Source organism: Gopherus flavomarginatus, chromosome 1 (genome assembly GCF_025201925.1).
Source record: "Gopherus flavomarginatus isolate rGopFla2 chromosome 1, rGopFla2.mat.asm, whole genome shotgun sequence".
In the NCBI taxonomy this organism is placed as follows: Eukaryota; Metazoa; Chordata; order Testudines; family Testudinidae; genus Gopherus; species Gopherus flavomarginatus.
Genome location: NC_066617.1, coordinates 131,963,908 through 131,986,583, shown reverse-complemented (window position 1 = coordinate 131,986,583; position 22,676 = coordinate 131,963,908). Strand labels below are relative to the sequence as shown.

Below are 22,676 nucleotides of genomic sequence, written 5' to 3'. Positions count from 1 at the left end.
CAGCAGAGTAGTGTCAAAATAAACCCTTTATTATGACCAGGCACTACGTATAGAAATCGGGTAATAAGCTCCCTATTATCCTGTGTAGCTTCAGCCTAAGCTGTTCTAGGCTGCTTTGTTTCTGCCAATTTTGCCAACCTCAAAGCTTGAGTTTTCATCACGGCATGTGAAAAGTAGTCCAAAAGTAGTCATAGAGGCTGGCAACACTGTGGAAACATCTGGGTCCCAGGCCCCATGTGCAGTCCCTAATATCAAAGAGAAGGAGTTGAAGCCAGGGGCTGCTGCTGCTCAACTTCTCACTATCAATCTGTTTGATCTCCACAAAGGTGTCTCTCTGGATCTTGCCGAAGTTGGCTGCTGCCATCCCCTCATGGGGCAGCCAGGGGTCCAAGATGCCATCAGCCAGGCACAGGGAGGTGTAATAACCTTAGTCCCAGATTTGGACCTTAGCGTCCAAAATCTGGGGGTTAGCATGAAAACCTCCAAGCTTAGTTACCAGCTTGGACCTGGTACCTGCTGCCACCACCCAAAAAATTAGAGTGTTTTGGGGCACTCTGGTCCCCCTGAAAAACCTTTCCTGGGGACCCCAAGACCCAAATCCCTTGAGTCTCACAACAAAGGGAAATAATCCTTTTTCCCTTCCCCCCTCCAGGTGCTCCTGGAGAGATACACAGACACAAGTTCTGTGAATTCAAACAGAGTGAATCTCCCTCTCTGTTCCCAATCCTGGAAACAAAAAGTACTTTCCTATTCCCCCAGAGGGAATGCAAAGTCAGGCTAGCAATCCAACACACAAATCTCCCCTTGATTTCTTCCTCCCACCAATTCCCTGGTGAGTACAGACTCAATTTCCCTGAAGTAAAGAAAAACTCCAACAGGTCTTAAAAGAAAGCTTTATATAAAAAGAAAGAAAAATAAGTACAAATGTTCTCTCTGTATAGATGATACAACACAGGGTCAATTGCTTAAAAGAATATTGAATAAACAGCCTTATTCCAAAAGAATACAAATCAAAGCACTCCAGCACTTATATTCATGCAAATACCAAAGAAAAGAAACCATAGAACTTACTATCTGATCTCTTTGTCCTTACACTTAGAAACAGAAGACTAGAAGGTAGAAACTACTTCTCCAAAGCTCAGAGAAAGCAGGCAGGCAGAAAACAAAAGACCATAGACACTCAATTCCCTCCACCCAAAGTTGAAAAAATCCGGTTTCCTGATTGGTCCTTTGGTCAGGTGCTTCAGATGAAAGAGACATTAACCCTTAGCTATCTGTTTATGACACGCCCCCCAAATTGCAGACAGTGGGGAAGCTCACTGGCGGCGATTTCCTTCTAGAACTTGAAAATAACCAGATTAATACAACACATACACCTTTACATATACTCCTAAGTATATAACTAACAGACTTCTACATTTTAAGAACACTTTTTAACTACTGAATTCTGGGAAACTTTCACGGGAGAGTGCATGAGCTACTTTGTTAGAAGCTCCTGTGATGTGTTGAATTTCAAAATTAAAATCTTGGAGAGCTAAACTCCAACGAAGAAGTTTCTTGTTGTTCCCCTTGGCAGTATGAAGCCACTTTAGTGCAGCATGGTCAGTTTGTAGTTGGAACCGCCGTCCCCAAACATATGGGCGTAGCTTTTCCAGGGCGTACACAATGGCATAGCATTCCTTTTCACTGACTGACCAGTGACTTTCCCTTTCAGACAGTTTCTTGCTGAGAAACACGACAGGATGGAAGTTGTGATTTGTTGCTTCCTGCATGAGCACTGCTCCTATACCACGCTCAGATGCATCTGTTGTTACTAGGAATGGCTTGTCAAAGTCCGGGGCCCTGAGCACAGGGTCAGACATGAGCGTTGCCTTAAGTTGGGTAAAGGCCTTTTGACACTCATCAGTCCACTTAACGGCATTTGGCTGGGTCTTTTTGGTCAGGTCGGTCAGTGGGGCAGCGATTTGGCTGTAGTGGGGTACAAATCGCCTGTAGTATCCGGTCAAGCCTAAGAAGGATTGGACCTGCTTTTTTGACTTTGGGACAGGCCACTTTTGGATAGCATCCACCTTGGCCTGTAGGGGGTTTATGGTTCCTCGACCCACCTGGTGCCCCAGGTAAGTCACTCTGTTTTGGCCTATTTGACACTTTTTGGCCTTAACAGTTAGTCCTGCCTGCCTGATGCGCTCAAAGACCTTTTCCAGGTGTAGTAGGTGTTCGGGCCAGGAGTCTGAAAAAATGGCCACATCATCGAGGTAGGCAACTGCAAATTCTCCCAGTCCAGCTAGTAGACCATCTACCAGCCTCTGGAAGGTGGCGGGTGCATTTCGAAGGCCGAAAGGAAGGACATTGAATTCATACACCCCCGCATGGGTGACGAATGCTGACCTCTCCTTGGCAGGTTCATCTAGCGGTACTTGCCAGTACCCCTTGGTTAAGTCTATTGTAGAGATGAACTGGGCACGTCCCAACTTTTTCAATAGCTCATCGGTACGTGGCATTGGATAGTTGTTCGGACGAGTTACAGCATTTAGCTTACGGTAGTCCACGCAAAAGCGTATTTCCCCATCTGGTTTGGGTACCAGAACCACTGGAGATGCCCATGCACTGGTAGATGAGCGGATTATACCCATCTGTAGCATGTTCTGGATCTCCCGTTCTATAGCAGCTTGGGCATGAGGAGACACTCGGTAGGGTGGGGTTCTGATTGGGTGAGCATTACCTGTATCAATGGAGTGGTATGCCCGTTCAGTCCGTCCTGGGGTGGCTGAGAACAATGGGGCGAAGCTAGTGCACAGCTCCTTGATTTGTTGCCGCTGCAGACGTTCCAGGGTGGTTGAGAGGTTCACCTCTTCCACGCCACCGTCTTTTTTCCCGTCGTAGTAGACACCGTCAGGCCACTCAGCATCATCTCCCTGGACTGTAAACTGACAAACCTGTAAGTTTCTGGAATAGAAAGGCTTGAGAGAATTAACATGGTACACTTTAGGCTTTAGTGAGGAATTGGGAAATGCTATGAGGTAGTTTACAGCTCCCAGGCGCTCTTGGACCGTGAAGGGCCCTTCCCATGATGCTTCCATCTTATGGGCCTGTTGCGCCTTCAAGACCATAACCTGGTCTCCTACCTTGAAGGACCGATCTCTGGCATGTCTGTCATACCAGGCCTTTTGCTCTTCCTGAGCATCCTTTAGATTCTCTTTAGCAAGGGCTAAAGAGTGTCGGAGGGTGCTTTGTAGGTTGCTTACAAAGTCCAGAATGTTAGTTCCTGGAGAAGGCGTAAACCCCTCCCATTGCTGCTTCACCAACTGTAATGGCCCCTTAACCTCGTGACCATACACAAGTTCAAATGGTGAAAACCCTAAACTGGGATGTGGTACAGCCCTGTAGGCAAACAGCAACTGCTGCAACACTAGGTCCCAATTATTGGAGAATTCGTTGATGAATTTTCGTATCATGGCCCCCAAAGTTCCATTGAACCTTTCCACCAGGCCATTGGTTTGATGGTGGTACGGGGTGGCAACCAAGTGATTCACCCCATGAGTTTCCCACAGGTTTTCCATGGTCCCTGCCAGGAAATTAGACCCTGAATCTGTAAGGATGTCAGAGGGCCAACCTACCCTGGCAAAGATGTCTGTTAGGGCCAGGCACACAGTGTTAGCCCTGGTGTTGCCTAGAGCGACTGCTTCTGGCCATCGGGTAGCAAAGTCCACTAAAGTCAGTACGTACTGTTTTCCTCTGGGCGTCTTTTTTGGGAAAGGGCCCAGAATATCCACAGCTACTCGCTGAAATGGGACCTTAATTATGGGGAGTGGCTGGAGAGGGGCCTTGACCTGGTCTTGAGGCTTTCCCACTCTTTGGCATACCTCACAAGACCGGACATAATTGGCAACATCCTTGCCCATCCCCTCCCAGTGGAAGGACTTCCCCAACCGGTCCTTGGTTCTGTTCACCCCAGCATGGCCACTGGGATGATCATGGGCTAAGCTTAAGAGCTTCCCCCGGTACTTAGTTGGAACCACCAACTGTTTTTGCGGCTGCCATTCTTCCCGGTGTCCACCAGAAAGAATTTCCTTGTATAAAAGTCCTTGGTCTATAACAAACCGGGATCGATTAGAAGAGCTGAGAGGCGGTGGGGTGCTTCGTGCCGCCGCCCAAGCTTTCTGAAGGCTGTCATCCGCTTCCTGCTCAGCCTGGAACTGTTCCCTTGAGGCTGGGGTCACCAGTTCTTCCTCAGACTGTGGACTTGGGCTTGGTCCCTCTGGAAGCGATGTAGGTGATGGGGTTGTTTCCGTTGCTGGTGTACCGCTCTCCGCTGGTGCACCTGAGGGTATTTCAGGCTCTGGCTGAGCCTTTTGGGTATGGCTGTCTTGTGCTTCTGCCAGTTCTGGCTCGCTGGCGCCCTCTGGCGTTGAGTTTGAAGATGGGGTTGCACTTGCTGGTGCTGGTTGCTGTTCCAGTTCCGGGCCTGGGACTGGAGATGCTGTGGCTGTTTCAGTGGTAGGCATGGAATCCGGGTTCTCTACCTCTGTCTGGGTCTTTGGTAACACAGACGGGGCCTCTGTGGACGGTTCAGGAACAGGAATGGGTCTGTAATAACCTTAGTCCCAGATTTGGACCTTAGCGTCCAAAATCTGGGGGTTAGCATGAAAACCTCCAAGCTTAGTTACCAGCTTGGACCTGGTACCTGCTGCCACCACCCAAAAATTAGAGTGTTTTGGGGCACTCTGGTCCCCCTGAAAAACCTTTCCTGGGGACCCCAAGACCCAAATCCCTTGAGTCTCACAACAAAGGGAAATAATCCTTTTTCCCTTCCCCCCTCCAGGTGCTCCTGGAGAGATACACAGACACAAGTTCTGTGAATTCAAACAGAGTGAATCTCCCTCTCTGTTCCCAATCCTGGAAACAAAAAGTACTTTCCTATTCCCCCAGAGGGAATGCAAAGTCAGGCTAGCAATCCAACACACAAATCTCCCCTTGATTTCTTCCTCCCACCAATTCCCTGGTGAGTACAGACTCAATTTCCCTGAAGTAAAGAAAAACTCCAACAGGTCTTAAAAGAAAGCTTTATATAAAAAGAAAGAAAAATAAGTACAAATGTTCTCTCTGTATAGATGATACAACACAGGGTCAATTGCTTAAAAGAATATTGAATAAACAGCCTTATTCCAAAAGAATACAAATCAAAGCACTCCAGCACTTATATTCATGCAAATACCAAAGAAAAGAAACCATAGAACTTACTATCTGATCTCTTTGTCCTTACACTTAGAAACAGAAGACTAGAAGGTAGAAACTACTTCTCCAAAGCTCAGAGAAAGCAGGCAGGCAGAAAACAAAAGACCATAGACACTCAATTCCCTCCACCCAAAGTTGAAAAAATCCGGTTTCCTGATTGGTCCTTTGGTCAGGTGCTTCAGGTGAAAGAGACATTAACCCTTAGCTATCTGTTTATGACAGGAGGTCACAGGGCATTGTCAGTAGCTCTGTGGAGAGGGTAGAAGAGGTGCCAACTGGCTACAACAGGCATTAGGAGTTGCTGCGTCTGTGCACTCTACAAAGACGACACACTAGCAGCTGCTGCTCACTCACACATAGTTTATACTCTCCGCCGCCTTCCCATTGGCTGCCTCCCCACCCAGTTGGATATGTCCTGTGGCCAATAGGAAGCCATACTTTACCACAACCAGTGGGGCTCTGTTACCGATACTGCATGGCTTCTGCTAGCTGGGAGAAGTGGATTTGGTCCATCTGCATATGTGCCTTGGTGGCAGCTCATTCAAGAGGGCACCAGGTGGCAGCAGAGAGACAGGGACAATCTGAATCGTGAAAATTTCACCATAAGATACTTTTTGTAGCCCCAAAAGTCATCTGTCACCAATTCAAGATTTATTTATTTATTTATTATTTTTGGTCATTGAGACCTTTCAACACTAACCCAATTGGTGAAAAATCAGTGAGACTGGCAATGATGGCTTCTACCCACAGTCTGTCCTAGAAAACCAAAAACTAGAGGAAATGTGGCATCTCTACATTTCCTGGAGGACTTACTCTATAGCACGCAAAGCAGCTGGGCGGTTCACAGCTGCAATGCTATCATCCTGCAACTCTGTACGCTACTACATGTGGGGTGTTGATAGTAATTAGTTATGGGGTTAATATCATGTGCTAAACCTGTAAACCATCCAATTATTTGCTCAAATAGCAAGACCAACTGAGCCTGGGTTTCATACAGGCTGGACAAAAGCTGTCTGGCTAAAGGTTTCTTTGAGTACTTTGATCCTGCTCTAGGTTACGTTAACCTAGTCAGCTCCTGATTTACAGAGTTCTTTGAAATGTAAGTGAATAAATATATAGGAATAACATATTAAAACAGATAATACTCCATTGACAGAAAACTATGCTTAGAGGAAAGGCATATTGTTTCTATTTTCAAAGAAGGAGGTATTTTGTCTTATAGTTGTACTAAAGAAAGCATCTCAGTCGTATATGGTATCAAGGCAATTTTTCACATTTGTAAGTTTCCTTTATGTGCTCGGAGGAGGCTGCTCGGAATGAACTACATTTAAAAATTCATATTTCCTGTGAATTTACAGTCAATCTAGCACCACTGCCAAGGAAATGCCCTATTCTTTGACCATGTGGAAACCCTTCTGCCTTTTTGTTCAACATAGAGCCAAATTCAGACCTGGAGTAAATGGGAGAAACTCCATTAACATTGGTGAAGTTGCACCTCCTTACACTAAGTCTGGATTTGGACCACAAAAGGTCTAGACTTCCACTGATCATGTTGTTAATTATTCCTCTTCTAGTATCTCCAGTAGACTCCCAACTGAAATCAGAGGCCCCTTGTGTCAGACACCATATAAACAGAGAGTAAGAGACGTCCCTGCTCTGAAAAGCTCGCACTCTAAATAGTCAAGACTGATAGGACAGAGCAGATAATATCCCTGTTGAGAAAAGGGATGGAATCCCTCTTTTATGGAAGGGAAACTGGACACAGAAAAATTAAATGCCTTCTAGAAGGGATCAGAGGAAGTCAGTAAATGATCTAGAAAATGAACCCACATTTCCTGAGATCCAACCCAGTGCCTTAATCATAAAACCATTCTTCGACTGTCATGAGAATAGACCTTTAAGAATTCAGATATTTGATGTAACATTTAATAATAGCAGATTGCCATGTTATCTTCAGCACTAAATGTATATTCTCACCAGGGGAGTGTGGTTTGTCACTTCCAGTTGCCATTGTTTCCTGTTAAAATTATACCATGCATTACTCCTGGCTGACACACAATGAAGTGCAAAATCTCAGGAATAAATATGGGTCAATGCTTCAATAATTTAGAGAGAGGAAATTGGAAGAAGGGGTAATATCTTGTCTAAATATTTAAGAACCATCATAAAGGGTTTGAATAGAGGGTCTGAAATTGGGGTGTCTAGAAATGGAAATGCTTTCTGATCTGGTGCATGCATCCTTAAAAACAAAACATGAAAGATAAATTGAGGGGAAATCCTGAGGCAGGTGCTTTTGTTTCACTCCTGTGCTGGAAAATGAATAGCACACAGCTACTTTCCAGTTTGAACAGAGCCTGCAAGATCTACTGTCAGGAGTAATGACTATGGAAAAACTGTAAATCAATGTTTCTCTGAAACTACTTCCAAGACCTTTTCTTTAAAAAGGACAATATATAACGTTCAGCTGCTCATGCCATCCATAAAAAGTGAGATTCCTTCCCACTCACCTGTCATAAAACTGAACTCTCTCTGACCTCTGAGAAAAGGAATTATGCTAGCATATAATGTTCATTGGGAACCCACAGAGATAGTATCTAATCAAGCTGTAAACATCTCTTTGTAATAAATTGCGGCATTGAAGGTTAATTTTTTTTTGCAGAAAGATAGTTGATATTCTTTCTTCAGTAATAACTAGGAATAATTCCTTTTTAGTTGGAAGATGACAGGTTGCAATTGACAGCACATTAGTCATCATGAGTCTTCCCTTTCTTTAATAGGACAGATCCATCTTTTACAATAATCTATCTAATGCAACCCAGCATAATCAAACTGCCTCCTTAGACTCTTGCTTCCTTTTCTGGAGATGGGCCAAGACATGGAGCAATGTTTTTAAAAAACTGAGCCAGGAATAACAATGTAGGCTTCTGTTATGGATAGGCAGAGACCGAAATGCATAATACATCTAGGAAGTTGGCCTAGCTTGCACTTCAGGTGCAAGCCATGTTTGCTGTATGAAAAAAAAACTCTGTTGGAGTAAGTTGTATTCAGTGTAAACAGATCCACTGCTTGTTTTTAAGACCAGAAATCTAATCTGACCTCCTGTGTAACACAAGCCATATAATTTGACCTGTTAATTCATTAATCAAGCCATCAAGATCAAGAACTTATGGCTGAACTACAGAATATCTTTTAGAAAGACATACAGTGTCAATGTAAAGATTCCAGGTGATGGAAAATTTACTACATCCTCTAGTAAATTGTCCCACTGACTAGTTATCGAAAAGCTCTAATCAGCCACCTTTATGCTGGGCACTCCCCAAATCAGATGGAGAAGCAATCCCTCCTTTGGAAAGTTTACAGTCCGAAATGGGGAGGAGAATAGAGCATTAATATACATGAACATGGTCATGATTGACACAATTTTGATAGTAGTTTTGCTGGTGCTTTTTAATTGTGGAGAAGGTAGCAGTAAGGTGATGAGTTATGGCAGAAGTAGTGGATTTTGGAAAAGGAAGAAAGGTGGCAAACTGACTGTCTCTATTGTCCTATCTAGCCATGGTCACTGGCAGCAATTTGTAGGCTTCATGGCAAAGGTGAGCCATGACTATTAACTTATCAGAGTTGAGTGTTCTTCCAAAAGGGTAAAGGAGAACCTACTGAAACTAAAAGGGAAAAATTAAAATTTGCAAGAAAAAAAATCCCGATGTGTAGAAAGAATAGCAAATACGGCTGAAGACCAGCTTGGCTTAACGGTGAAATCCTTGCTGATCTTGAACACAAAAAAGAAGCTAACAAAAAGTGGCAGATTGGACAAATGACCAGAGAGGAGTATAAAAAATATTGCTCAGGCATGAAGGAGTGAAATCAGAAGGCCAAATCACACTTGGAGTTGCAGCTAGCAAGAGATCTTAAGAGTAACAAGAAGGGTTTCTTCAGGTATGTTAGCAACAAGAAGAAAGTCAAAGAAAGCATGGACCCCTTGCTGAACGAGGTAGGCAATCTAGTGACGGAGGATGTGGAAAAAGCTAATGTACTTAATGCTTTTTTTGCCTCTGTCTTCACGAACAAGGTCAGCTCCCAGACTGCTGCACTGGACAACACAGTATGGGGAGAAAGTGACCAGCCCTCTGTGAAGAAAGAAGTGGTTCAGGACTATTTAGAAAAACTAGACGAGCACAAGTCCATGGGGCTGGATGCACTACATCTGAGAGTGCTAAATGAGTTGGTGGATGTGATTGCAGAGCAATTGGCCATTATCTTTGAAAACTCATGGTGTTTGGGGGAGGTCCCGGATGACTGGAAAAAGGCTAATGTAGTTCCCATCTTTAAAAAAGGGAAGGAGGAGGATCTGGGGAACTATAGGCCAGTCAGCCTCACCTCAGTCCCTGGAAAAATCATGGATCAGGTCCTCAAGGAATCAATTCTGAAGCACTTAGGGGTTACAGTGGATGAGAAGTTGGATATGAGTCAACAGTGTGCCATTGTTGCCAAGAAGACTAACAGCATTTTGGGCTGTAAAAGTAGGAGCATTGCCAGCAGATCGAGGGATGTGATCATTCCCCTTTATTTGGCATTGGTGAGGCCTCATCTGGAGTACTGTGTCCAGTTTTGGGCCCCACACTACAAGAAGGATGTGGAAAAATTGCAAAGAGTCCAGCGGAGGGCAACAAAAATGATTAGGGGGCTGGAGTACATGATTTATGAGGAGAGACTGAGGCCTTGGCTACGCTGGTGCTTTACAGCGCTACAACTTTCTTGCTCAGAGGTGTGAAAAAAACACCCCCCGAGCGCTGCAAGATACAGTGCTGTAAAGTGCCAGTGTAAAGAGTGCCCCAGCGCTGGAAGCACGGCTCCCAGCACTGCAAGCTAAACCCCATGAGGAGGTGGAGTACTTGCAGTGCTGGGAGAGCTCTCTCCCAGCGTTGGCGCTGCGACTACACTCACGCTTCAAAGCACTGCTGCGGCAGCGCTTTGAAGTTTCGAGTGTAGCCATACCCTGAGAGAACTGAGACTTAGTCTGCAGTAGAGAAGAAAGAAGGGGGGTTTGATAGCTGCTTTCAACTACCTGAAAGGGGGTTCCAAAAAGGATGGCTCTAGACTGTTCTCAGTAGTAGCAGATGACAGAACAAGGAGTAATGGTCTTAAGTTGCAGTGGGGGAGGTTTAGTTTTGATATTAGGAAAAACTTTTTCATTAGGAGAGTGGTGAAGCACTGGAATGAGTTACCTAGGGAGGTGGTGGAATCTCCTTCCTTAGAGGTTTTTAAGGTCAGGCTTGACAAAGCCCTGACTGGGAGGATTTAGTTGGGAATTGGTCTGTCTTTGAGCAGGATGTTGGACTAGGTGACCTCCTGAAGTCCCTTCCCACCCTGATATTCTATAATTCTGTGAAAATGGTTTGCTAATTAAATTAGGGAGATGTACGCATCGGAGTTCTATGTGATGTGATCTACCACTCTGTTTGGAAGAACTTCCTTCCTATGACTTGCGTCTGCATGTGATACAAACACAGTGAGAGAGATTTTTAAATATGTCACCCCTTTTCTTCAGGCAATAAATTGACCAGCCAATGTGAACACTGTGACAAGTATAACTTGTTCTGTTTGGGCCAATGGAGGGGTCTGAATCCAGGACCTTTAACACAAAAAGCATTAGTCTCTACGGCTCAAACTGAAGGATAGAGTCTCTTCGCTGCAAGCAGTGGCAGGCTGATAAACCTGGAGACAAAGACCCCCCACTATTATAACATGAGTTACATATAACTACAATCTTATATCTTATAGGCAGATTGCAAAGGCGCTTTATATATCTCCCTGTATTGAATTGATGTTCTGTACCCACCCTTAAGGATCAGGTTCACTACTGCATTACCCCAGTGTTTTAATTCTAATTTTATTGAAACTAATAGTTACACTCAAGTTTCTTTTAGTAGATGTAACAGTGGTGAATCAGGCCCTTGGTATTTTAAATAAAAACAAAAAAAACCTACTGACATCATATGGAGGAAAAGAAGAGCATGGTGGTGATGGAGATATCATTATAAACACTGGGTGGCAAGCAGAGTGTCGGTCACTAGATTTTAATGTACCTATGTAATTTGATATACATCTGCTCCATTCTCTTTCAGGAAAGAGCCGATTGTCTACTGGCACTAAGAATTTGCCTTCTGACATAGATAGTTTAGTGGTTTAACCCAGAGCAACTACTCTTCCTTTCCTCCTTTTCAGCTTCAGTCACTAATCGGCATGCTAACCTATCCCATAAATGAGTGGCAGACTGTTTGGGCTGGAATTAGACAGGTATTTGCAGTACCGCCCACTGTACATTCTCTAGTTTTTATTAGCTCCACCACCACCTACAATCTGGGTCTTTTAACATCTCTAACAGTGTAGGGACAAAAAGAGTGACAGATTCTGTGCTGTTGCTATAAGTGGGATCTCCACTGAAATTAATGAATTACCAGCATTGAGGCTGTCTTGATAACCTCCATTTTCAGCCTGGATGGGTTTTGTTTGAACGACATGGGTGTGTTCATTTGATATGAGCCCTCCATTAAGATTTGAGTTTCAGAGCCTGCTTGCTGCCTCATTTAGCAGCAGACAGATTCAGAAATACTTCCCACACACACACCAGCAGCCCAATTGTAGCATCCTTAATATATACAGTATCACAAAAAGGCTTCATGTATTCATTTAGGCTTGGAATAGCAAGCAGATTTTAAGGCAGTATTTAAAGTCACTGAGAAAGTGGCTTGAAAAGAAAGGGAACAAAGTTTCTACATAGGGTGGCATGCTGCACATGAAAGCAGAATGGACAGAGTGAGACTCTGAGCAGGCATTCCCTGGCTATGGGGCTGTGGGGAGACAAGAGCGGAGGGCAGAACAGGAGGAACAGAGTAAGCAAACAGAGGAATGGCGTGAACAGAAATGGAGGAAAATGTTGTTGCAGGATTTAATTTTTCCGCTAAGTATTGAACAACTTCAGGGTTGGAAACTTGATTGAAAAATTGTTCCACATTCATACATCCAGGGGTACATCTACACTACCCGCCGGATCAGCGGGTAGTGATTGATCTATCTATCAGGAATTGATTTATCGCATGTAGTGTAGATGCAATAAATGGATCTCCGATCACTCTCCCATCGACTGCTGATCTCCACCTCGGTGAGAAGCAGAAGCAAAGTCGACTGGGGGAGCCACGGCAATCAACTCCGTGCTGTGAGGAGACAAGGTAAGTTGAACTAAGATACGTTGACTTTAACTATGTTGTTCTTGTAGCTAAAGTTGTGTATCTTAGGTTGACCTCCCCCCTCACAGTGTAGACCAGGCCTAAGGGTACAGTGGATAGTGATCGATCGATCCCCAATTGCTCTGCTGTTGACTCCGGAACTCCACCACGGTGAGAGGCGGAAGCAGAGTCGACAGGGGAGCGGTATTGAGGCCAGCTGCTGTATTGCCTCTAAATGGGAAGGAAATACACAATCTCCCAAGCCTCCCATTCAAAAACCAGACTGCTCCGCCAATGAGTAAGAGCTGTTTTACAGAAGGGAAAGTTTTTATAGGCATTGTTTGAGCAGTTATAGTTACACATACGGGATAAGTGGGAGCAACCAGCCCTTTACCCAGTGGCCTGAAGGTTGCTGTTAACAGCAGCCATGAAGAGGAACTATTGAGTAGGGAAACACCTTACCGCCGCAGCTGCCAGCAAGGTTCCTGTGGATCTGATTAAAACTGCCTTCCTCTGGCAGCATCTCTGAGGGAGGATGGTGGTGGAAGCCCTGCATGTCTCAAAAAATGGAGTATTCCTCTTCTTCCTACTGCAAAACAGCTGTGGCTGGTGATTCACCCCTCACTGATCTTGGCTTTATAAAGGTGTAACACTTCCCCTTTAAATAAGGCCAGAAGAGGCCATTATGAACATCCGACCAGCTACATAACACAGATCGTAGAATGACTGTCATTAATGAGCATTGGCCTGCTAAACCCTAGGTTGTGAGTTCAATCCTTGAGGGGGCCATTTAGGGAACTGAGGTAAAAATCTATCTGGGGATTGGTCCTGCTTTGAGCAGGGGGTTGGACTAGATGACCTCCTAAGATCCCTTCCAACCCTGATATTCTATAATTCTAATTCCTGCATCTAGTTCAAAACTTCTGCTTGAGATGTAGCATATATTTTAGAAAGACATTCAGTGCTGTTTCAAAGACTTCAAATTGATGGTGAGTCCACCAGGGCTTTAAGTAAAGTTGTTCCGATGGTTAATTTTACTCACTGCACTTTTAAAAAAAATCCTTCATATTTCTAGTCTGAATTTGTCTAGCTTCAACTTCCTGCCATTTGATCTTATTAAGCCTTTGTTTGTTACATCAAAGAGTGGTCTACTATCAGAAATCTTTCCCTAGCGGCACTTAGTTCATGATTAACGACACTTATTTTCTTAAATTGAGTAACTCCCAAAGTGGGAGGAGAATTGGGTATCTGGCCCCACATTTTGTGTCTATCAGCATGTATGAATCCAGACCAAAGACTGGGGGGGTTTGTGGGTTTTTTAAATACAGACAATCTCATCCCATATTTCTTTGAAGTGAGCTATGTATCCTAAATGTGAGTGTTCAGCATATCAAGCCTTTCATTAAGCACATTTAGAGTTTATGCCTCAAATGCTCATTTGACTTACTTGCAAATCTCAGAGAAAACTCTTCTGTTTTCCGAATTCCCAGTTGGAGAAATCCATAACAATGTTCCTGAACCAGTAAGCTTTGACCCATGTCCTAGTTAAAAAGCAAACAGGTAACTCGGTTGCCATCAACACTGGCTTATAAAATTGCATGTAGTATAGAATCCTCCAATAGCTGTGAAATGAACTGCAGATTGTATGCACCTGAAGAGACATCACTCTGCATTCTATGTTTCGTGGGTATAATTGCCTTTTCCACCAATTCTGACGTTGTAAAATTGGTATTTCTACCCGCCCCTCTCATAAGCGACAGAAAGTGAGATAAGCAAAAGGAGCATGAAACTCCCCATGGTTATACCCTCTCCCTCAAATATCACTAGAAGGAATTCACAACTGGGCTCAGAGATATGTGAAGAAAAATGATAAAATCTTCAGAAATCTCTCCTATAATTCCTGTGTTGTAAAGGGTCATGTGCTAAATATAAACCTTTCCAGGCAACCCAAGAAGAGAAACAGTCAGGGAGCTCGGGTTAGAAAAAGCTGTGATCTGATAGTCTGATGGCAGATTACAAAGTGCTGGGTATCATAAATTAAACCTGCATTTTTTTTTAACACAAACTGCTTTGAATTGGGGCAGGTGGCTTTAGATAACATTTCATTTTCTACTGTTGGGGGTGCGGGGGAGATAGCCCTCTTTAATTCATTTGGAATGTGTTACGAAATTGGCATCCAGGGGAATCTGCTCTCATGTGAAGAGATTCTCTCCCTCTTTCAGAGCTGCAGCTGATCTGAATGTACACAGAGCATGGATTAAGTTGATCAATAGGCTGTCACTTTGAAATCCATTGTTATTCCTCTTCAGCTCCATCTGTGGTGACAACTGACCTTGCTAACAGGTAATGTTATTTATACTACTTTTACCGCATCTGTACAATGAAATATCACTTTGGAAGGGGATTCATTTTGTTTTAAAGACACAGACATGCCTCACTTTTAAGCTACCCATTTTGCCTTTCAATGTGTTAATAGCACTTTAAAATATAATCTAGTTAATGCTGAATGCCAGAGGAAATCCTATTGACAGAATTTTGAGATCCACATTAAAACTAAACAGAACTCAAATGGTTGTACATTTTAAAAGCTCTCATGTGTTTTAATATACTCTCATATGTTTTAGAAACATGTCTGAAAGGTCCTAGTATTAAATCAAGACACCTAGATTTTTTTTAACTATTATTTTTTAAACTAGTTCAGTAATGAATCTGGATTGCTCTCTCAGGAAACCATCTGTCTTTTCCCACAGGATAATGTGTCTCTGAAAAACAGCAACTGTCTCTGCCCTTGTTCTTTAACCATAATAAAAAAAATTAAACTAAAACATAGTGATAACACCACTTGTATTTATTTAAGTCACTACAGCTAATTTGTTGCCAGGAAGCACTTTTTGGAAAGCCACCAGAGTTACAGTTTGGGAATTGAGAAATCAGCAGCCTGTGAAAGGAGCAATAACTCCTACATGTAGTTCTTGGTTGCTGAAATGTTAGGCTTTACAAAAGAAGGCAGATCTATTTATCATAAATTAATTGCTGAAGAGGCTTACCTCTTGAAACACTACTACTGTATATTCTACCCTTCCAGGAAATGAATGTTGAGCCAAACAGCTCTACATCCATAGTCTCCAAAGGGTTATGTTTAATGTATTGAGCAGGAACATAACTTCCCAGTCTCCATTAATGTGCAAAAAACAAAGAGGAAATACTTATCTCAAACACTCTCACTTAAACCATAGCAGAGCACTGAGTTTTAAGCTTTTGCAGTTTTTTTTAATGGACTGCTTTTTGCAAAGGGCAAAATTAAATTCTGCATGAACTATAGATTAACATGGCTTTTCTAGTAGGAAAGGTCTGATTTTGTTGGACTGAAAAAAGCCACAATCTCTAATGTTCTGGAGCTTGCTTATCCTGTGATACATGAACATTTCCAAATATTAATTACTGTCTAAAAGGATTCTTTACCTAATCTTTAAAAGGGATATTTTTTTAAAGGCAAGAGGATTAATTTTGATCCACGTTTCCCTGTGAAAGAGGAGATCATTTTATTAAAGTATTTTGGGAATCCAGGATTATTTCTGTTCTTGTAATGTGAATGCTGAATGTTCCCTCCCCCTACTGAACCTTCTGTTGATTGCTGGCAAGGGACCCCTTGAAGTGCAAGTGGATTCTTCCAACTCCGATATAAGCTATTTAGTTTGTGAATTTAATATATGAACAATCATTATGCTAAAAGGCTACATTAGAAAATTCAATGTACAGAATTTATAAGACTCTTGTAAGTAAAGATGAGGTGCATTCTGATTTGTACATATATGTTCTATGACTGTATGCCTACAGTCATATCTAAATGGGCAATACAATTGTCACTTGTCCGCCTTACTGAGACTATAAGGAACACAACTGGAGATGGAAACGAGGGACTGACTTTCCCCATATTATAGTTCTATTGTGGTAGCGTCTACCTGCCTCAACCAGCATTATTTGTGAGCTCTTTTTGTGCTAGGTGCTGTCCCTGCCCCCAAAAGCTTACAATCTATATTGGCAAGATAGACAAGTGGCGGGAGAAAGGAAGTACGGATGGGGAGCAGAGGCATGGAAAGATTGTGACTTGCCCATGATCACGCTGGGCATCTGTGGTAGAGCAGGATATTGAATCAGATTCAGCTCTATTTGTGTCAACCCAGAATTTCGGAGTCACAATTCAGTGCTTTAACTAAAGGATCATCCTTCCTCTTGCAAAGGCTTCAGTTTCCATGTTTGCCAATCCAGTACTTCTCCCCTCTGTATGTAATTTACTGAAGCAATTAAGAAAAACAACTAAAGCACGTTTTTTAGTCCAGATGGTCTATGTGCAAAAGCAAATGCAAATTGCTGTCTACCTGGCTCTCTTCTGTGTCCAGTAGGTAATGACTTTGCCAGTTCTTGGGAGTGACTTGCCATCACTTCCTCTGGAAATGTCAGAAAGGGAAGGCCAGCCCTGTCAGCCAGTAAGGAAATGACTCTTCTTTCCACTCTTTGTCTTCTGCCTGGTGTTCGGGGTTGTATCTGTAACAGTAACAAATATTGGCCCTTGTTAGGTGACAAGTGCATGTTGTCTTTAGAGCAGTGTTTCCCAAACAAGGGATGCCGCTTGTGTAGGGAAAGCCCCTGGTGGGCTGGGCTGGTTTGTTTACCTGTCCTGTCCACAGGTCTGGCTGATCGCAGCTCTCACTGGCCACGGTTCACTGCTCCATGCCAATGGGAGCTGCTGGAAGCAGCATGGGCTGAGGGACATACTGACTACCACTTCCAGCATCTCCCATTGACCTGGAGCGGCGAACCGCGGCCAGTTGGAGCCGCAATTGGCCAAACCTGTGGATGCGGCATATAAACAAACCGCCTCGACCCACCAGGGGCTTTCCCTACACAAGCGGTGTCCCACGTTTGAGAAACACTGCTTTAGAGCTCTGACCCAGATTATGGGAGTGGGATCATGACACAAAGTTTCAGTTCCATGGGAATCCGCTAGTTGATGAGCTCTGTTACCTAGCATGATAGGTTAAGTCCATGTTTTATATCAGAAACTTACAGAATGTAATATTGAGGTTTGGTAGGCATTTTTCCCTCTCCAAACCATGGGATGGGAGTAACTTTCCCTTGGTGTATCTAGATGGGGTAACTTATTTACAGAACTAAGCTCTGCATCCGGCATTGTTATAGCTTTATTAGGTAAATGATTTTTGTCATGTGTATTGGGTAAGACTCCCTTGCAGTGGTTATTGAATGTTTTAGCTTAAAAAAAATAGGCATGGAATAGAGAGAGCAGTTTTCAGGTATCTAAAAGGGTGTCATCAGGAGGAGGGAGAAAACTTGTTCACCTTAGCCTCCAATGATAGAACAAGAAGCAATGGGCTTAAACTGCAGCAAGGGAGATTTAGGTTGGACATTAGGAAAAAGTTCCTAACTTTCAGGGTAGTTAAACACTGGAATAGATTGCCTAGGGTAACCCCAGGGGGCACACCTCACAAGACCGGACATACTTGGCAACGTCCTTGCCCATCCCCTCCCAGTGGAAGGACTTCCCCAACCTGTCTTTGGTTCTGTTCACCCCAGCATGGCCACTGGGATGATCATGGGCTAAGCTTAAGAGCTTCCCCCGGTACTTAGTTGGAACCACCAACTGTTTTTGCGGCTGCCATTCTTCCCGGTGTCCACCAGAAAGAATTTCCTTGTATAAAAGTCCTTGGTCTATAACAAACCGGGATCGATTAGAAGAGCTGAGAGGCGGTGGGGTGCTCCGTGCCGCCGCCCAAGCTTTCTGAAGGCTGTCATCTGCTTCCTGCTCAGTCTGGAACTGTTCCCTTGAGGCTGGGGTCACCAGTTCTTCCTCAGACTGTGGACTTGGGCTTGGTCCCTCTGGAAGCAATGTAGGTGATGGGGTTGTTTCCGGTGCTGGTGAACCGCTCTCCGCTGGTGCACCTGAGGTTATTTCAGGCTTTGGCTGAGCCTTTTGGGTATGGCTGTCTGTTGCTTCTGCCAGTTTTGGCTTGCTGGCGCCCTCTGGCTTTGAGTTTGAAGATGTGGTTGCACTTGCTGGTGCTGGTTGCTGTTCCAGTTCCGGGCCTGGGACTGGAGGTGTTGTGGCTGTTTCAGTGGTTGGCATGGAATCCGGGTCCACTACCTCTGTCTGGGTCTCTGGTAACCCAGACGGGGCATCTGTGGACGGTTCAGGAACAGGAATGGGTCTGGAAGCTTGCCTGGTTTGGCTACGTGTAACCATTCCCACTCTCTTGGCCCGCCTCACCTGGTTGGCCAAGTCTTCCCCCAGTAGCATGGGGATAGGATAATTGTCACAGACTGCAAAAGTCCACATTCCTGACCAGCCTTTGTACTGGACAGGCAGTTGAGCTGTAGGCAAGTCTACAGCTTGTGACATGAAGGGGTAAATTGTAACTTTGGCCTTTGGGTTGATGAATTTGGGGTCAACGAAGGATTGGTGGATAGCTGACACTTGTGCCCCCGTGTCTCTCCACGCAGTAACCTTCTTTCCGCCCACTCTCAAATTTTCCCTTCGCTCCAAGGGTATTTGAGAGGCATCCGGGCCTGGGGATCTTTGGTGTGATGGTGGTGTAATGAATTGCACTCGCATGGTGTTCTTTGGACAGTTGGCCTTGATATGTCCCAGTTCATTACACTTAAAGCATCTTCCATCTGATGGGTCACTGGTCCGAGGTGAGTTACTGGAGACTGGTGAGGTGGAAGAGCAGGGCGTCTGTGGCTTTACTTGGGTTGTATGTGGGGTCTTTGGCTGTCCTCGGTTGTAGGGTTTATGGTCGGTGTGCCCCCTTGACAGTAGCTTTCTTGCTTTCTGCCACTTCCATCCATTTGGCTCCAATCTCCCCCGCCTCAGCGAGATCTTTGGGTTTTCCATCTTGTATGTACCGTGTGATGTCTTCAGGAACACCATCCAAGAACTTCTCCATTTGTATGAGGAGGTGCAGTTCTTCCAAGGTTTGAATGTTGTGTCCTGTTATCCAGGCCTCATAGTTTTTTGCAACGTAGTAGACGTGTTTGGGAAATGACACATCTGGTTTCCACTTTTGGGTTCTGAAATGCCGACGGGCATGATCTGGGGTTATCCCCATTCTGTATCTGGCCTTGGTTTGAAAAAGTTTGTAGTCATTCATTTGCTGCTTAGGCATTTCAGCTGCCACCTCTGCTAAAGGTCCACTGAGCTGTGACCTTAATTCTACCATGTACTGGTCTTCGGGGATGCTGTACCCAAGACAGGCTCTTTCAAAATTTTCCAAGAAGGCCTCGGTGTCATCCCCTGCCTTGTAGGTGGGAAATTTCCTGTGCTGTGGAGCAATAATTGGCGCCGGGTTGTTAGGGTTGGCTGGCACATGCAGCCCAGCTTTTGCCAAGTCCAGTTCATGTTTTCTGTTTTTCCTTCTCTTCATTTTCTTTTTGTTGTTTTTCCATTTCTTTTTGTTGTTTTTCCATGTCTCGGCGGTGGTCCGCCTCTTTGGCTGCCTGTTCTCTTTGGTAGGCTGCCTCTCTTTCTCTCTCTCTTATTTCCATCTCTGTTTGTTTTATTTCCAGTTGTTGCCTGTGTTCAGCTTCTCTGACTTGTCCTTCGGCCTCAATTTTTGCCTTAGAAGTCATGGTTCCGGTTTTCTTCTGTTGGGGTGCCCTCCGGTGGTTATATTCTGAACTGCAGGCTCTGTTGCCTCCTGGAGTCTGCCTAGCAACAGAGCCTTTAGCTAATCTTCAATGTTAAGTAAACCTGAAAAACCACTTTATTTGCATGTATATAGTGCTGGTAATGACTCTCAATGGGAGTGCTATTGTGTGACAAAAGACTCTTAATAGCACCTTAATGGTTTCTTGCTTAAGATGCAAGCCACAAACTGCCAGAGAGAGCAGAAAAAAAAATTCTCTTTGGTTCCCTTTTAAAACCAACTGTTTCTCTCTGCTAAAAAGCCCTTAGCAGAGAAAAGAAAAATATAATATTCCTACTGGCTTCTGGATTCTGTCTATCATCCCACCGCTGCTACTCATAACATAAACCTTATCCCAGATTTGGACCTTAGCGTCCAAAATATGGGGGTTAGCATGAAAACCTCCAAGCTTAGCTACCAGCTTGGACCTGGTACTTGCTGCCACCACCCAAAAAATTAGAGTGTTTTGGGGCACTCTGATCCCCCTGAAAAGCCTTCCCTGGGGACCCCAAGACCCAAATCCCTTGAGTCTCACAACAAAGGGAAATAATCCTTTTTCCCTTCCCCCCTCCAGGTGCTCCTGGAGAGATACACAGACACAAGCTCTGTGAATCCAAACAGAGTGACTCCCCCTCTCCGTTCCCAGTCCTGGAAACAAAAGCACTTTCCTCTTCACCCAGAGGGAATGCAAAATCAGGCTAGCAAATCCAACACACACAGATCTCCCCCTGATTTCTTCCTCCCACCAATTCCCTGGTGAGTACAGACTCAACTTCCCTGAAGTAAAGAAAAACTCCAACAGGTCTTAAAGAAAGCTTTATATAAAAAGAAAGAAAATTACATACAAATGGTCTCTCTGTATTAAGGTGACAAAATACAGGGTCAATTGCTTAAAAGAATATTGAATAAACAGCCTTATTCAAAAAGAATACAAATTAAAGCACTCCAGCACTTATATTCATGCAAATACCAAAGAAAAGAAACCATATAACTTACTATCTGATCTCTTTGTCCTTACACTTAGAAACAGAAGATTAGAAAGCAGAAACTACTTCTCCAAAGCTCAGAGACAGCAGGCAGACAGAAAACAAAGACCTCAGACACAAAATTCCCTCCACCCAAAGTTGAAAAAATCCGGTTTCCTGATTGGTCCTCTGGTCAGGTGCTTCAGGTGAAAGAGACATTAACCCTTAGCTATCTGTTTATGACATAGGGAAGTTGTGGAATCTCCATCTCTGGAGATATTTAAGAGTAGGTTAGATAAATGTCTTTTAGGGATGGTCTAGACAGTATTTGGTCCTGCCATGAGGGCAGGGGACTGGAATCGATGACCTCTCGAGGTCCCTTCCAGTCCTAGAGTCTATGAGTCTCTGAGAGAGAATTTTCCCATATTTTACATCTGATTATTCCCCCAGATATCTTGAGAAACGTCTGCTTTCCAGTTATCTCTAATATGAAGACTAGGGAACCATACAGCATAAGCTCATAAAATTAGCCCCCTTCCTCAATGTGGAGAGGAATATGCAACAGCCTTTTGCCTCGAGTTATCATTCCCACACACTGGTTTAGATAAAGCAAAAAGAAGTTTATTAACTACAGAAGATAGATTTTAAGTGATTATTAGTGATAGCGAACAGATCAAAGCAGATTATCTAGCAAATAAACATAAAAACGCAAACTAAACTTAATATACTAAATAGATAGAGTGATAATCTGGTATTCATATCCAAAGAGATGATACAAGCGGGCTGCAGATTCTTGAGGGGCAAGCTGCACTTGCTTTACAGCTTGGAACCCTCAGGTGTTCATTCGCAGGCTAAAAATTCCTTTAGTCTGGGTCCAGCACTTTCCCCACTTCAGTCTTTGTTCCTCAGGTGTTTCCAGGAGTCATCTTGTATTGGGAGCAAAGAACCCCACACGATGACACTCCCTGCCTTACATAACTTCTGCATATGGTGGGAACCCTTTGTTCCAAAAGCTTGGTTCCCGGACTGGTCTGTGGAAAAACACTGACATCCCAAGATGGAGTCTAGAGACATGTGGTCTCATCACATGTTTTAGAGTCATAGCAGCATCAATCACAGGCTGTTTGGAGCATTCATAGGAAGGCTCACCAGGTGGGAGATAAGCTTCTCCTAAGGCCTACTGTTTTTCCCTAATGGCCCATCCCCACTCACTCTCTAGAATGAAAACATCTTGCCTAGTGAGCATTACGCAGGTGTAACTACATTTGAAATAGAGATACATAGTCAATATTCATAACTTCAGATATAAAAATGATATATGCATACAAATAGGATAATCATATTCAGAAAATCATAACCTTCCCAATGACGTCTCACACAACTTGCATAAAATACATTATTGTCACAATCATATCATAATATCACTGAAGAATATGGAATGCAGTGTCACAACACCACTGGAAGGTGAAGCCCTCTTCATAGCCACAGTCTGGGTTGTACTCATGTTGTGCTAAACACAGTTGCCATACTTCCCCCGCTACTAGCATGCC

General features: G+C 43.9%; 1 protein-coding gene across 1 annotated transcript in view; it reads left to right on the top strand.

Moving 5' to 3' along the window:
* Positions 1-14,704: 14,704 nt before the first annotated feature.
* Positions 14,705-22,676, top strand: part of SHISAL1 (shisa like 1) — a 272,323-nt gene continuing 264,351 nt past the window's right edge. Inside the window, exon 1 of the mRNA XM_050925181.1 lies at positions 14,705-14,804. The gene's annotated coding sequence lies outside the window, so the exon portion shown is untranslated. The remainder of the gene's footprint in view (positions 14,805-22,676) is intronic.